Below are 17677 nucleotides of genomic sequence, written 5' to 3' on the forward strand. Positions count from 1 at the left end.
AGTGACACTCCATTGGACCTACGTAGCACCACTTGTCCACTTGTCCACTTGTCTTTGTCCACTTCTCCACTTGGCTCTTTCCTGGGATATGAAACGTGTACTGGAGTGGAGGTTCTTGTCAAGACAGCAGCCCTCAACTTTGGGGTCCCTGTGTCTGGTTGATTTTTTCATTTTCCCAAGGTCAACGCCCATGTGTGGAAGTGCCCTATGCTCTGTGGTTCTGTGTTTTACATGGTTTGGGAAAGAGGATACACTTGTGAAGATTGGCTGTTGGCCATTGACATCCCGCCCATCAGCTTAACAAGGCTCCCTTGACTCCGTGGGCTGTCCTGCCTTTCTGGTTTTTAGACTTTTTTCGCCTGACCCTTTTGCCCCCGGGGGGGGGGGCGAGAGATTACTTTGTAGTGCTGATTTGCTCTCCCAGGTTGCTTGGTTGGCCAAAAAGGGCGTATGCGTTTTTTCCTGAATATATTCAGGAAAAAACGCATACGCCCTTTTTGGCCAACCGCATCATTGTCCACGTTCTGGCGCTTTTCATGTGCTATCGGGGCCATTCCGATGTACCCGTTGACATCCGTTTCCTGCAGTTCTGCCTTGCGTTCAGCGCCTCTTCGGAGCCTGACCTCAATATATTTTGGGGCGATAGTTATCGTTTAGAACTCTGCAGGTTTGGGAAGTGCAGTGCCCCTGAGCTCCATTTCCCAAGTCGCTTTTTTGTGAGTGGGACGCAACACGGCTGGATGGCTTCACGCCCTATTGTCGATCCGGGGTGGCAGGCTGAACCTCTGGTGAATTCTTCTTCGTGATGGGAAATGAGAGTGACATGTGCCCGACCAAACACCTCCAGCGAGTCTCTCATTGGTTCCCCCTCTTGCAGTTCCTCCTGCGGACAAATTGCAGACGGTACGAAAGAGGCATGGAAAGGCGCCGAGTCTCCAAGTGGGGAGATTGTTAGTAAGGGGGCCTGAATGGAGAACACGAGCACCAGGAGATGAAAACTGAGGTGAGTTTCAGAAAGCTTTCCCGATCCCACGGTGTAGCATCCGCTGGGTTTCCAATGAGTGCTTTCGCTGTCGGAAGATTGCGTTGAACCTGGAGAGTTGGGACCCATGGAATGGGGAGCACGCAGGATTCCTTTCAAGGGTCTGCATTTGCTTTCCCAACCTCACCAATCGTCTCAGCCCCAAGAGTGTCCAGCCTTATGTCTTCTGCCGCTGGGGTTGTAGATGTGGTCAATCCTGGTTGCATGCCAGTCCCTGAACGCATTTTGGAAGAATTTCTCTCTGTTTTGCCCTGCTTGTTTCTTCTTTATGTTGGAAATGTATCCTCAGAATGGGTCTGAGCTGATTTTCCCTGCTGGCTTTAGGCCCCTTTACACACACTTGATGCACTTACACAGAGATATCAAGACTTAGCTTTTAAGATGCTTACTAGTCGGATAGATACTTGTGCGATGAACAGGGTCTGGTGAGTCCAGTTGATTGAGCAAGGAGTAGGTCGTGTCCATTCCATATTCGGTTTTCGGAAGGGTATCTGTGCTCATTTCAAACTCGAGTTTTATGCGTCACCCCACCTCACCTTTCCCCTGAAGCAGGCATAAGTGTGTTTTCTAAAAGCGTGACTCTGTTCTGTTTGGGGATTCAGTTCATGGGGAGCGATTTTTACATTCCCTCGATAAGTGATATCATAAGTTTCTTTTTTTGTGGGACTGATTTCACTGAGGATGATCGTACCTAAATCCACTCAGGATGCTGCTACCAGCCTCATGACGTGGATTTCATGGCTGAGTGACACTCCATTGGACCTACGTAGCACCACTTGTCCACTTGTCCACTTGTCTTTGTCCACTTCTCCACTTGGCTCTTTCCTGGGATATGAAACGTGTACCGGAGTGGAGGTTCTGGTCAAGACAGCAGCCCTCAACTTTGGGGTCCCTGTGTCTGGTTGATTTTTTCATTTTCCCAAGGTCAACGCCCATGTGTGGAAGTGCCCTATGCTCTGTGGTTCTGTGTTTTACATGGTTTGGGAAAGAGGATACACTTGTGAAGATTGGCTGTTGGCCATTGACATCCCGCCCATCAGCTTAACAAGGCTCCCTTGACTCCGTGGGCTGTCCTGCCTTTCTGGTTTTTAGACTTTTTTCGCCTGACCCTTTTGCCCCGGGGGGGGGGCGAGAGATTTCTTTGTAGTGCTGATTTGCTCTCCCAGGTTGCTTGGTTGGCCAAAAAGGGCGTATGCGTTTTTTCCTGAATATATTCAGGAAAAAACGCATACGCCCTTTTTGGCCAACCGCATCATTGTCCACGTTCTGGCGCTTTTCATGTGCTATCGGGGCCATTCCGATGTACCCGTTGACATCCGTTTCCTGCAGTTCTGCCTTGCGTTCAGCGCCTCTTCGTAGGCTGACCTCAATATATTTTGGGGCGATAGTTATCGTTTAGAACTCTGCAGGTTTGGGAAGTGCAGTGCCCCTGAGCTCCATTTCCCAAGTCGCTTTTTTGTGAGTGGGACGCAACACGGCTGGATGGCTTCACGCCCTATTGTCGATCCGGGGTGGCAGGCTGAACATCTGGTGAATTCTTCTTCGTGATGGGAAATGAGAGTGACATGTGCCCGACCAAACACCTCCAGCGAGTCTCTCATTGGTTCCCCCTCTTGCAGTTCATCCTGCGGACAAATTGCAGACGGTACGAAAGAGGCATGGAAAGGCGCCGAGTCTCCAAGTGGGGAGATTGTTAGTAAGGGGGCCTGAATGGAGAACACGAGCACCAGGAGAGGAAAACTGAGGTGAGTTTCAGAAAGCTTTCCCGATCGCACGGTGTAGCATCCGCTGGGTTTCCAATGAGTGCTTTCGCTGTCGGAAGATTGCGTTGAACCTGGAGAGTTGGGAGCCATGGAATGGGGAGCACGCAGGATTCCTTTCAAGGGTCTGCATTTGCTTTCCCAACCTCACCAATCGTCTCAGCCCCAAGAGTGTCCAGCCTTCTGTCTTCTGCCGCTGGGGCTGTAGATGTGGGCAATCCTGGTTGCATGCCAGTCCCTGAACGCATTTTGGAAGAATTTCTCTCTGTTTTGCCCTGCTTGTTTCTTCTTTATGTTGGAAATGTATCCTCAGAATGGGTCTGAGCTGATTTTCCCTGCTGGTTTTAGGCCGCTTTACACACACTTGATGCACTTACACAGAGATATCAAGACTTAGCTTTTAAGATGCTTACTAGTCGGATAGATACTTGTGCGATGAACAGGGTCTGGTGAGTCCAGTTGATTGAGCAAGGAGTAGGTCGTGTCCATTCCATATTCGGTTTTCGGAAGGGTATCTGTGCTCATTTCAAACTCGAGTTTTATGCGTCACCGCACCTCACCTTTCCCCTGAAGCAGGCATAAGTGTGTTTTCTAAAAGCGTGACTCTGTTCTGTTTGGGGATTCCGTTCATGGGGAGCGATTTTTACATTCCCTCGATAAGTGATATCATAAGTTTCTTTTTTTGTGGGACTTATTTCACTGAGGATGATCGTACCTAAATCCACTCAGGATGCTGCTACCAGCCTCATGACGTGGATTTCATGGCTGAGTGACACTCCATTGGACCTACGTAGCACCACTTGTCCACTTGTCCACTTGTCTTTGTCCACTTGTCCACTCGTCTTTGTCCACTTGGCTCTTTCCTGGGATATGAAACGTGTACCGGAGTGGAGGTTCTTGTCAAGACAGCAGCCCTCAACTTTGGGGTCCCTGTGTCTGGTTGATTTTTTCATTTTCCCAAGGTCAACGCCCATGTGTGGAAGTGCCCTATGCTCTGTGGTTCTGTGTTTTACATGGTTTGGGAAAGAGGATACACTTGTGAAGATTGGCTGTTGGCCATTGACATCCCGCCCATCAGCTTAACAAGGCTCCCTTGACTCCGTGGGCTGTCCTGCCTTTCTGGTTTTTAGACTTTTTTCGCCTGGCCCTTTTGCCTCGGGGGGGGGGGTGGCGAGAGATTTCTTTGTAGTGCTGATTTGCTCTCCCAGGTTGCTTGGTTGGCCAAAAAGGGCGTATGCGTCACGCCCTTTTTGGCCAACCGCATCATTGTCCACGTTCTGGCGCATTTCATGTGCTATCGGGGCCATTCCGATGTACCCGTTGACATCCGTTTCCTGCAATTCTGCCTTGCGTTCAACGCCTCTTCGTAGCCTGACCTCAATATATTTTGGGGCGATAGTTATCGTTTAGAACTCTGCAGGTTTGGGAAGTGCAGTGCCCCTGAGCTCCATTTCCCAAGTCGCTTTTTTGTGAGTGGGACGCAACACGGCTGGATGGCTTCACGCCCTATTGTCGATCCGCGGTGGCAGGCTGAGCCTCTGGTGAATTCTTCTTCGCGATGGGAAATGAGAGTGACATGTGCCCGACCAAACACCTCCAGCGAGTCTCTCATTGGTTCCCCCTCTTGCAGTTCATCCTGCGGACAAATTGCAGACGGTACGAAAGAGGCATGGAAAGGCGCCGAGTCTCCAAGTGGGGAGATTGTTAGTAAGGGGGCCTGAATGGAGAACACGAGCACCAGGAGATGAAAACTGAGGTGAGTTTCAGAAAGCTTTCCCGGTCCCACGGTGTAGCATCCGCTGGGTTTCCAATGAGTGCTTTCGCTGTCGGAAGATTGCGTTGAACCTGGAGAGTTGGGACCCATGGAATGGGGAGCACGCAGGATTCCTTTCAAGGGTCTGCATTTGCTTTCCCAACCTCACCAATCGTCTCAGCCCCAAGAGTGTCCAGCCTTATGTCTTCTGCCGCTGGGGCTGTAGATGTGGTCAATCCTGGTTGCATGCCAGTCCCTGAACGCATTTTGGAAGAATTTCTCTCTGTTTTGCCCTGCTTGTTTCTTCTTTATGTTGGAAATGTATCCTCAGAATGGGTCTGAGCTGATTTTCCCTGCTGGTTTTAGGCCGCTTTACACACCCTTGATGCACTTACACAGAGATATCAAGACTTAGCTTTTAAGATGCTTACTAGTCGGATAGATACTTGTGCGATGAACAGGGTCTGGTGAGTCCAGTTGATTGAGCAAGGAGTAGGTCGTGTCCATTCCATATTCGGTTTTCGGAAGGGTATCTGTGCTCATTTCAAACTCGAGTTTTATGCGTCACCGCACCTCACCTTTCCCCTGAAGCAGGCATAAGTGTGTTTTCTAAAAGCGTGACTCTGTTCTGTTTGGGGATTCAGTTCATGGGGAGCGATTTTTACATTCCCTCGATAAGTGATATCATAAGTTTCTTTTTTTGTGGGACTGATTTCACTGAGGATGATCGTACCTAAATCCACTCAGGATGCTGCTACCAGCCTCATGACGTGGATTTCATGGCTGAGTGACACTCCATTGGACCTACGTAGCACCACTTGTCCACTTGTCCACTTGTCTTTGTCCACTTCTCCACTTGGCTCTTTCCTGGGATATGAAACGTGTACTGGAGTGGAGGTTCTTGTCAAGACAGCAGCCCTCAACTTTGGGGTCCCTGTGTCTGGTTGATTTTTTCATTTTCCCAAGGTCAACGCCCATGTGTGGAAGTGCCCTATGCTCTGTGGTTCTGTGTTTTACATGGTTTGGGAAAGAGGATACACTTGTGAAGATTGGCTGTTGGCCATTGACATCCCGCCCATCAGCTTAACAAGGCTCCCTTGACTCCGTGGGCTGTCCTGCCTTTCTGGTTTTTAGACTTTTTTCGCCTGGCCCTTTTGCCCCGGGTGGGGGGCGAGAGATTTCTTTGTAGTGCTGATTTGCTCTCCCAGGTTGCTTGGTTGGCCAAAAAGGGCGTATGCGTTTTTTCCTGAATATATTCAGGAAAAAACGCATACGCCCTTTTTGGCCAACCGCATCATTGTCCACGTTCTGGCGCTTTTCATGTGCTATCGGGGCCATTCTGATGTACCCGTTGACATCCGTTTCCTGCAGTTCTGCCTTGCGTTCAGCGCCTCTTCGGAGCCTGACCTCAATATATTTTCGGGCGATAGTTATCGTTTAGAACTCTGCAGGTTTGGGAAGTGCAGTGCCCCTGAGCTCCATTTCCCAAGTCGCTTTTTTGTGAGTGGGACGCAACACGGCTGGATGGCTTCACGCCCTATTGTCGATCCGGGGTGGCAGGCTGAACCTCTGGTGAATTCTTCTTCGTGATGGGAAATGAGAGTGACATGTGCCCGACCAAACACCTCCAGCGAGTCTCTCATTGGTTCCCCCTCTTGCAGTTCATCCTGCGGACAAATTGCAGACGGTACGAAAGAGGCATGGAAAGGCGCCGAGTCTCCAAGTGGGGAGATTGTTAGTAAGGGGGCCTGAATGGAGAACACGAGCACCAGGAGAGGAAAACTGAGGTGAGTTTCAGAAAGCTTTCCCGATCCCACGGTGTAGCATCCGCTGGGTTTCCAATGAGTGCTTTCGCTGTCGGAAGATTGCGTTGAACCTGGAGAGTTGGGAGCCATGGAATGGGGAGCACGACGGATTCCTTTCAAGGGTCTGCAGTTGCTTTCCCAACCTCACCAATCGTCTCAGCCCCAAGAGTGTCCAGCCTTATGTCTTCTGCCGCTGGGGCTGTAGATGTGGTCAATCCTGGTTGCATGCCAGTCCCTGAACGCATTTTGGAAGAATTTCTCTCTGTTTTGCCCTGCTTGTTTCTTCTTTGTGTTGGAAATGTATCCTCAGAATGGGTCTGAGCTGATTTTCCCTGCTGGTTTTAGGCCGCTTTACACACCCTTGATGCACTTACACAGAGATATCAAGACTTAGCTTTTAAGATGCTTACTAGTCGGATAGATACTTGTGCGATGAACAGGGTCTGGTGAGTCCAGGTGATTGAGCAAGGAGTAGGTCGTGTCCATTCCATATTCGGTTTTCGGAAGGGTATCTGTGCTCATTTCAAACTCGAGTTTTATGCGTCACCGTACCTCACCTTTCCCCTGAAGCAGGCATAAGTGTGTTTTCTAAAAGCGTGACTCTGTTCTGTTTGGGGATTCCGTTCATGGGGAGCGATTTTTACATTCCCTCGATAAGTGATATCATAAGTTTCTTTTTTTGTGGGACTGATTTCACTGAGGATGATCGTACCTAAATCCACTCAGGATGCTGCTACCAGCCTCATGACGTGGATTTCATGGCTGAGTGACACTCCATTGGACCTACGTAGCACCACTTGTCCACTTGTCTTTGTCCACTTGTCCACTCGTCTTTGTCCACTTGGCTCTTTCCTGGGATATGAAACGTGTACCGGAGTGGAGGTTCTTGTCAAGACAGCAGCCCTCAACTTTGGGGTCCCTGTGTCTGGTTGATTTTTTCATTTTCCCAAGGTCAACGCCCATGTGTGGAAGTGCACTATGCTCTGTGGTTCTGTCTTTTACATGGTTTGAGAAAGAGGATACCCTTGTGAAGATTGGCTGTTGGCCATTGACATCCCGCCCATCAGCTTAACAAGGCTCCCTTGACTCCGTGGGCTGTCCTGCCTTTCTGGTTTTTAGACTTTTTTCGCCTGGCCCTTTTGCCCCGGGGGGGGGGGGGGCGAGAGATTTCTTTGTAGTGCTGATTTGCTCTCCCAGGTTGCTTGGTTGGCCAAAAATGGCGTATGCGTCACGCCCTTTTTGGCCAACCGCATCATTGTCCACGTTCTGGCGCATTTCATGTGCTATCGGGGCCATTCCGATGTACCCGTTGACATCCGTTTCCTGCAATTCTGCCTTGCGTTCAACGCCTCTTCGTAGCCTGACCTCAATATATTTTGGGGCGATAGTTATCGTTTAGAACTCTGCAGGTTTGGGAAGTGCAGGGCCCCTGAGCTCCATTTCCCAAGTCGCTTTTTTGTGAGTGGGACGCAACACGGCTGGATGGCTTCACGCCCTATTGTCGATCCGCGGTGGCAGGCTGAGCCTCTGGTGAATTCTTCTTCGCGATGGGAAATGAGAGTGACATGTGCCCGACCAAACACCTCCAGCGAGTCTCTCATTGGTTCCCCCTCTTGCAGTTCATCCTGCGGACAAATTGCAGACGGTACGAAAGAGGCATGGAAAGGCGCCGAGTCTCCAAGTGGGGAGATTGTTAGTAAGGGGGCCTGAATGGAGAACACGAGCACCAGGAGATGAAAACCGAGGTGAGTTTCAGAAAGCTTTCCCGGTCCCACGGTGTAGCATCCGCTGGGTTTCCAATGAGTGCTTTCGCTGTCGGAAGATTGCGTTGAACCTGGAGAGTTGGGACCCATGGAATGGGGAGCACGCAGGATTCCTTTCAAGGGTCTGCATTTGCTTTCCCAACCTCACCAATCGTCTCAGCCCCAAGAGTGTCCAGCCTTATGTCTTCTGCCGCTGGGGCTGTAGATGTGGTCAATCCTGGTTGCATGCCAGTCCCTGAACGCATTTTGGAAGAATTTCTCTCTGTTTTGCCCTGCTTGTTTCTTCTTTATGTTGGAAATGTATCCTCAGAATGGGTCTGAGCTGATTTTCCCTGCTGGTTTTAGGCCGCTTTACACACCCTTGATGCACTTACACAGAGATATCAAGACTTAGCTTTTAAGATGCTTACTAGTCGGATAGATACTTGTGCGATGAACAGGGTCTGGTGAGTCCAGTTGATTGAGCAAGGAGTAGGTCGTGTCCATTCCATATTCGGTTTTCGGAAGGGTATCTGTGCTCATTTCAAACTCGAGTTTTATGCGTCACCGCACCTCACCTTTCCCCTGAAGCAGGCATAAGTGTGTTTTCTAAAAGCGTGACTCTGTTCTGTTTGGGGATTCAGTTCATGGGGAGCGATTTTTACATTCCCTCGATAAGTGATATCATAAGTTTCTTTTTTTGTGGGACTGATTTCACTGAGGATGATCGTACCTAAATCCACTCAGGATGCTGCTACCAGCCTCATGTCGTGGATTTCATGGCTGAGTGACACTCCATTGGACCTACGTAGCACCACTTGTCCACTTGTCCACTTGTCTTTGTCCACTTCTCCACTTGGCTCTTTCCTGGGATATGAAACGTGTACCGGAGTGGAGGTTCTTGTCAAGACAGCAGCCCTCAACTTTGGGGTCCCTGTGTCTGGTTGATTTTTTCATTTTCCCAAGGTCAACGCCCATGTGTGGAAGTGCCCTATGCTCTGTGGTTCTGTGTTTTACATGGTTTGGGAAAGAGGATACACTTGTGAAGATTGGCTGTTGGCCATTGACATCCCGCCCATCAGCTTAACAAGGCTCCCTTGACTCCGTGGGCTGTCCTGCCTTTCTGGTTTTTAGACTTTTTTCGCCTGACCCTTTTGCCCCGGGGGGGGGGGGGCGAGAGATTTCTTTGTAGTGCTGATTTGCTCTCCCAGGTTGCTTGGTTGGCCAAAAAGGGCGTATGCGTTTTTTCCTGAATATATTCAGGAAAAAACGCATACGCCCTTTTTGGCCAACCGCATCATTGTCCACGTTCTGGCGCTTTTCATGTGCTATCGGGGCCATTCCGATGTACCCGTTGACATCCGTTTCCTGCAGTTCTGCCTTGCGTTCAGCGCCTCTTCGTAGCCTGACCTCAATATATTTTGGGGCGATAGTTATCGTTTAGAACTCTGCAGGTTTGGGAAGTGCAGTGCCCCTGAGCTCCATTTCCCAAGTCGCTTTTTTGTGAGTGGGACGCAACACGGCTGGATGGCTTCACGCCCTATTGTCGATCCGGGGTGGCAGGCTGAACCTCTGGTGAATTCTTCTTCGTGATGGGAAATGAGAGTGACATGTGCCCGACCAAACACCTCCAGCGAGTCTCTCATTGGTTTCCCCTCTTGCAGTTCATCCTGCGGACAAATTGCAGACGGTACGAAAGAGGCATGGAAAGGCGCCGAGTCTCCAAGTGGGGAGATTGTTAGTAAGGGGGCCTGAATGGAGAACACGAGCACCAGGAGATGAAAACTTAGGTGGGTTTCAGAAAGCTTTCCCGATCCCACGGTGTAGCATCCGCTGGATTTCCAATGAGTGCTTTCGCTGTCGGAAGATTGCGTTGAACCTGGAGAGTTGGGACCCATGGAAAGGGGAGCACGCAGGATTCCTTTCAAGGGTCTGCATTTGCTTTCCCAACCTCACCAATCGTCTCAGCCCCAAGAGTGTCCAGCCTTATGTCTTCTGCCGCTGGGGCTGTAGATGTGGTCAATCCTGGTTGCATGCCAGTCCCTGAACGCATTTTGGAAGAATTTCTCTCTGTTTTGCCCTGCTTGTTTCTTCTTTATGTTGGAAATGTATCCTCAGAATGGGTCTGAGCTGATTTTCCCTGCTGGTTTTAGGCCGCTTTACACACCCTTGATGCACTTACACAGAGATATCAAGACTTAGCTTTTAAGATGCTTACTAGTCGGATAGATACTTGTGCGATGAACAGGGTCTGGTGAGTCCAGTTGATTGAGCAAGGAGTAGGTCGTGTCCATTCCATATTCGGTTTTCGGAAGGGTATCTGTGCTCATTTCAAACTCGAGTTTTATGCGTCACCCCACCTCTCCTTTCCCCTGAAGCAGGCATAAGTGTGTTTTCTAAAAGCGTGACTCTGTTCTGTTTGGGGATTCAGTTCATGGGGAGCGATTTTTACATTCCCTCGATAAGTGATATCATAAGTTTCTTTTTTTGTGGGACTTATTTCACTGAGGATGATCGTACCTAAATCCACTCAGGATGCTGCTACCAGCCTCATGACGTGGATTTCATGGCTGAGTGACACTCCATTGGACCTACGTAGCACCACTTGTCCACTTGTCCACTTGTCTTTGTCCACTTCTCCACTTGGCTCTTTCCTGGGATATGAAACGTGTACCGGAGTGGAGGTTCTTGTCAAGACAGCAGCCCTCAACTTTGGGGTCCCTGTGTCTGGTTGATTTTTTCATTTTCCCAAAGTCAACGCCCATGTGTGGAAGTGCCCTATGCTCTGTGGTTCTGTGTTTTACATGGTTTGGGAAAGAGGATACACTTGTGAAGATTGGCTGTTGGCCATTGACATCCCGCCCATCAGCTTAACAAGGCTCCCTTGACTCCGTGGGCTGTCCTGCCTTTCTGGTTTTTAGACTTTTTCGCCTGACCCTTTTGCCCCGGGGGGGGGGGCGAGAGATTACTTTGTAGTGCTGATTTGCTCTCCCAGGTTGCTTGGTTGGCCAAAAAGGGCGTATGCGTTTTTTCCTGAATATATTCAGGAAAAAACGCATACGCCCTTTTTGGCCAACCGCATCATTGTCCACGTTCTGGCGCTTTTCATGTGCTATCGGGGCCATTCCGATGTACCCGTTGACATCCGTTTCCTGCAGTTCTGCCTTGCGTTCAGCGCCTCTTCGGAGCCTGACCTCAATATATTTTGGGGCGATAGTTATCGTTTAGAACTCTGCAGGTTTGGGAAGTGCAGTGCCCCTGAGCTCCATTTCCCAAGTCGCTTTTTTGTGAGTGGGACGCAACACGGCTGGATGGCTTCACGCCCTATTGTCGATCCGGGGTGGCAGGCTGAACCTCTGGTGAATTCTTCTTCGTGATGGGAAATGAGAGTGACATGTGCCCGACCAAACACCTCCAGCGAGTCTCTCATTGGTTCCCCCTCTTGCAGTTCCTCCTGCGGACAAATTCCAGACGGTACGAAAGAGGCATGGAAAGGCGCCGAGTCTCCAAGTGGGGAGATTGTTAGTAAGGGGGCCTGAATGGAGAACACGAGCACCAGGAGAGGAAAACTGAGGTGAGTTTCAGAAAGCTTTCCCGATCCCACGGTGTAGCATCCGCTGGGTTTCCAATGAGTGCTTTCGCTGTCGGAAGATTGCGTTGAACCTGGAGAGTTGGGACCCATGGAATGGGGAGCACGCAGGATTCCTTTCAAGGGTCTGCATTTGCTTTCCCAACCTCACCAATCGTCTCAGCCCCAAGAGTGTCCAGCCTTATGTCTTCTGCCGCTGGGGTTGTAGATGTGGTCAATCCTGGTTGCATGCCAGTCCCTGAACGCATTTTGGAAGAATTTCTCTCTGTTTTGCCCTGCTTGTTTCTTCTTTATGTTGGAAATGTATCCTCAGAATGGGTCTGAGCTGATTTTCCCTGCTGGCTTTAGGCCCCTTTACACACACTTGATGCACTTACACAGAGATATCAAGACTTAGCTTTTAAGATGCTTACTAGTCGGATAGATACTTGTGCGATGAACAGGGTCTGGTGAGTCCAGTTGATTGAGCAAGGAGTAGGTCGTGTCCATTCCATATTCGGTTTTCGGAAGGGTATCTGTGCTCATTTCAAACTCGAGTTTTATGCGTCACCCCACCTCACCTTTCCCCTGAAGCAGGCATAAGTGTGTTTTCTAAAAGCGTGACTCTGTTCTGTTTGGGGATTCCGTTCATGGGGAGCGATTTTTACATTCCCTCGATAAGTGATATCATAAGTTTCTTTTTTTGTGGGACTTATTTCACTGAGGATGATCGTACCTAAATCCACTCAGGATGCTGCTACCAGCCTCATGACGTGGATTTCATGGCTGAGTGACACTCCATTGGACCTACGTAGCACCACTTGTCCACTTGTCCACTTGTCTTTGTCCACTTCTCCACTTGGCTCTTTCCTGGGATATGAAACGTGTACCGGAGTGGAGGTTCTGGTCAAGACAGCAGCCCTCAACTTTGGGGTCCCTGTGTCTGGTTGATTTTTTCATTTTCCCAAGGTCAACGCCCATGTGTGGAAGTGCCCTATGCTCTGTGGTTCTGTGTTTTACATGGTTTGGGAAAGAGGATACACTTGTGAAGATTGGCTGTTGGCCATTGACATCCCGCCCATCAGCTTAACAAGGCTCCCTTGACTCCGTGGGCTGTCCTGCCTTTCTGGTTTTTAGACTTTTTTCGCCTGACCCTTTTGCCCCGGGGGGGGGGCGAGAGATTTCTTTGTAGTGCTGATTTGCTCTCCCAGGTTGCTTGGTTGGCCAAAAAGGGCGTATGCGTTTTTTCCTGAATATATTCAGGAAAAAACGCATACGCCCTTTTTGGCCAACCGCATCATTGTCCACGTTCTGGCGCTTTTCATGTGCTATCGGGGCCATTCCGATGTACCCGTTGACATCCGTTTCCTGCAGTTCTGCCTTGCGTTCAGCGCCTCTTCGTAGGCTGACCTCAATATATTTTGGGGCGATAGTTATCGTTTAGAACTCTGCAGGTTTGGGAAGTGCAGTGCCCCTGAGCTCCATTTCCCAAGTCGCTTTTTTGTGAGTGGGACGCAACACGGCTGGATGGCTTCACGCCCTATTGTCGATCCGGGGTGGCAGGCTGAACATCTGGTGAATTCTTCTTCGTGATGGGAAATGAGAGTGACATGTGCCCGACCAAACACCTCCAGCGAGTCTCTCATTGGTTCCCCCTCTTGCAGTTCATCCTGCGGACAAATTGCAGACGGTACGAAAGAGGCATGGAAAGGCGCCGAGTCTCCAAGTGGGGAGATTGTTAGTAAGGGGGCCTGAATGGAGAACACGAGCACCAGGAGAGGAAAACTGAGGTGAGTTTCAGAAAGCTTTCCCGATCGCACGGTGTAGCATCCGCTGGGTTTCCAATGAGTGCTTTCGCTGTCGGAAGATTGCGTTGAACCTGGAGAGTTGGGAGCCATGGAATGGGGAGCACGCAGGATTCCTTTCAAGGGTCTGCATTTGCTTTCCCAACCTCACCAATCGTCTCAGCCCCAAGAGTGTCCAGCCTTATGTCTTCTGCCGCTGGGGCTGTAGATGTGGTCAATCCTGGTTGCATGCCAGTCCCTGAACGCATTTTGGAAGAATTTCTCTCTGTTTTGCCCTGCTTGTTTCTTCTTTATGTTGGAAATGTATCCTCAGAATGGGTCTGAGCTGATTTTCCCTGCTGGTTTTATGCCGCTTTACACACACTTGATGCACTTACACAGAGATATCAAGACTTAGCTTTTAAGATGCTTACTAGTCGGATAGATACTTGTGCGATGAACAGGGTCTGGTGAGTCCAGTTGATTGAGCAAGGAGTAGGTCGTGTCCATTCCATATTCGGTTTTCGGAAGGGTATCTGTGCTCATTTCAAACTCGAGTTTTATGCGTCACCGCACCTCACCTTTCCCCTGAAGCAGGCATAAGTGTGTTTTCTAAAAGCGTGACTCTGTTCTGTTTGGGGATTCCGTTCATGGGGAGCGATTTTTACATTCCCTCGATAAGTGATATCATAAGTTTCTTTTTTTGTGGGACTTATTTCACTGAGGATGATCGTACCTAAATCCACTCAGGATGCTGCTACCAGCCTCATGACGTGGATTTCATGGCTGAGTGACACTCCATTGGACCTACGTAGCACCACTTGTCCACTTGTCCACTTGTCTTTGTCCACTTCTCCACTTGGCTCTTTCCTGGGATATGAAACGTGTACTGGAGTGGAGGTTCTTGTCAAGACAGCAGCCCTCAACTTTGGGGTCCCTGTGTCTGGTTGATTTTTTCATTTTCCCAAGGTCAACGCCCATGTGTGGAAGTGCCCTATGCTCTGTGGTTCTGTGTTTTACATGGTTTGGGAAAGAGGATACACTTGTGAAGATTGGCTGTTGGCCATTGACATCCCGCCCATCAGCTTAACAAGGCTCCCATGACTCCGTGGGCTGTCCTGCCTTTCTGGTTTTTAGACTTTTTTCGCCTGGCCCTTTTGCCCCGGGGGGGGGGCGAGAGATTTCTTTGTAGTGCTGATTTGCTCTCCCAGGTTGCTTGGTTGGCCAAAAAGGGCGTATGCGTCACGCCCTTTTTGGCCAACCGCATCATTGTCCACGTTCTGGCGCATTTCATGTGCTATCGGGGCCATTCCGATGTACCCGTTGACATCCGTTTCCTGCAATTCTGCCTTGCGTTCAACGCCTCTTCGTAGCCTGACCTCAATATATTTTGGGGCGATAGTTATCGTTTAGAACTCTGCAGGTTTGGGAAGTGCAGTGCCCCTGAGCTCCATTTCCCAAGTCGCTTTTTTGTGAGTGGGACGCAACACGGCTGGATGGCTTCACGCCCTATTGTCGATCCGCGGTGGCAGGCTGATCCTCTGGTGAATTCTTCTTCGCGATGGGAAATGAGAGTGACATGTGCCCGACCAAACACCTCCAGCGAGTCTCTCATTGGTTCCCCCTCTTGCAGTTCATCCTGCGGACAAATTGCAGACGGTACGAAAGAGGCATGGAAAGGCGCCGAGTCTCCAAGTGGGGAGATTGTTAGTAAGGGGGCCTGAATGGAGAACACGAGCACCAGGAGATGAAAACTGAGGTGAGTTTCAGAAAGCTTTCCCGGTCCCACGGTGTAGCATCCGCTGGGTTTCCAATGAGTGCTTTCGCTGTCGGAAGATTGCGTTGAACCTGGAGAGTTGGGACCCATGGAATGGGGAGCACGCAGGATTCCTTTCAAGGGTCTGCATTTGCTTTCCCAACCTCACCAATCGTCTCAGCCCCAAGAGTGTCCAGCCTTATGTCTTCTGCCGCTGGGGCTGTAGATGTGGTCAATCCTGGTTGCATGCCAGTCCCTGAACGCATTTTGGAAGAATTTCTCTCTGTTTTGCCCTGCTTGTTTCTTCTTTATGTTGGAAATGTATCCTCAGAATGGGTCTGAGCTGATTTTCCCTGCTGTTTTTAGGCCGCTTTACACACCCTTGATGCACTTACACAGAGATATCAAGACTTAGCTTTTAAGATGCTTACTAGTCGGATAGATACTTGTGCGATGAACAGGGTCTGGTGAGTCCAGTTGATTGAGCAAGGAGTAGGTCGTGTCCATTCCATATTCGGTTTTCGGAAGGGTATCTGTGCTCATTTCAAACTCGAGTTTTATGCGTCACCCCACCTCACCTTTCCCCTGAAGCAGGCATAAGTGTGTTTTCTAAAAGCGTGACTCTGTTCTGTTTGGGGATTCAGTTCATGGGGAGCGATTTTTACATTCCCTCGATAAGTGATATCATAAGTTTCTTTTTTTGTGGGACTGATTTCACTGAGGATGATCGTACCTAAATCCACTCAGGATGCTGCTACCAGCCTCATGACGTGGATTTCATGGCTGAGTGACACTCCATTGGACCTACGTAGCACCACTTGTCCACTTGTCCACTTGTCTTTGTCCACTTCTCCACTTGGCTCTTTCCTGGGATATGAAACGTGTACTGGAGTGGAGGTTCTTGTCAAGACAGCAGCCCTCAACTTTGGGGTCCCTGTGTCTGGTTGATTTTTTCATTTTCCCAAGGTCAACGCCCATGTGTGGAAGTGCCCTATGCTCTGTGGTTCTGTGTTTTACATGGTTTGGGAAAGAGGATACACTTGTGAAGATTGGCTGTTGGCCATTGACATCCCGCCCATCAGCTTAACAAGGCTCCCTTGACTCCGTGGGCTGTCCTGCCTTTCTGGTTTTTAGACTTTTTTCGCCTGGCCCTTTTGCCCCGGGGGGGGGGCGAGAGATTTCTTTGTAGTGCTGATTTGCTCTCCCAGGTTGCTTGGTTGGCCAAAAAGGCCGTATGCGTTTTTTCCTGAATATATTCAGGAAAAAACGCATACGCCCTTTTTGGCCAACCGCATCAATGTCCACGTTCTGGCGCTTTTCATGTGCTATCGGGGCCATTCTGATGTACCCGTTGACATCCGTTTCCTGCAGTTCTGCCTTGCGTTCAGCGCCTCTTCGGAGCCTGACCTCAATATATTTTGGGGCGATAGTTATCGTTTAGAACTCTGCAGGTTTGGGAAGTGCAGTGCCCCTGAGCTCCATTTCCCAAGTCGCTTTTTTGTGAGTGGGACGCAACACGGCTGGATGGCTTCACGCCCTATTGTCGATCCGGGGTGGCAGGCTGAACCTCTGGTGAATTCTTCTTCGTGATGGGAAATGAGAGTGACATGTGCCCGACCAAACACCTCCAGCGAGTCTCTCATTGGTTCCCCCTCTTGCAGTTCCTCCTGCGGACAAATTGCAGACGGTACGAAAGAGGCATGGAAAGGCGCCGAGTCTCCAAGTGGGGAGATTGTTAGTAAGGGGGCCTGAATGGAGAACACGAGCACCAGGAGAGGAAAACTGAGGTGAGTTTCAGAAAGCTTTCCCGATCCCACGGTGTAGCATCCGCTGGGTTTCCAATGAGTGCTTTCGCTGTCGGAAGATTGCGTTGAACCTGGAGAGTTGGGAGCCATGGAATGGGGAGCACGCAGGATTCCTTTCAAGGGTCTGCATTTGCTTTCCCAACCTCACCAATCGTCTCAGCCCCAAGAGTGTCCAGCCTTATGTCTTCTGCCGCTGGGGCTGTAGATGTGGTCAATCCTGGTTGCATGCCAGTCCCTGAACGCATTTTGGAAGAATTTCTCTCTGTTTTGCCCTGCTTGTTTCTTCTTTGTGTTGGAAATGTATCCTCAGAATGGGTCTGAGCTGATTTTCCCTGCTGGTTTTAGGCCGCTTTACACACCCTTGATGCACTTACACAGAGATATCAAGACTTAGCTTTTAAGATGCTTACTAGTCGGATAGATACTTGTGCGATGAACAGGGTCTGGTGAGTCCAGTTGATTGAGCAAGGAGTAGGTCGTGTCCATTCCATATTCGGTTTTCGGAAGGGTATCTGTGCTCATTTCAAACTCGAGTTTTATGCGTCACCGCACCTCACCTTTCCCCTGAAGCAGGCATAAGTGTGTTTTCTAAAAGCGTGACTCTGTTCTGTTTGGGGATTCCGTTCATGGGGAGCGATTTTTACATTCCCTCGATAAGTGAT

The sequence above is a fragment of the Kogia breviceps genome, unplaced genomic scaffold, assembly GCF_026419965.1.
Source record: "Kogia breviceps isolate mKogBre1 unplaced genomic scaffold, mKogBre1 haplotype 1 scaffold_57, whole genome shotgun sequence".
NCBI lineage: Eukaryota > Metazoa > Chordata > Mammalia > Artiodactyla > Physeteridae > Kogia > Kogia breviceps.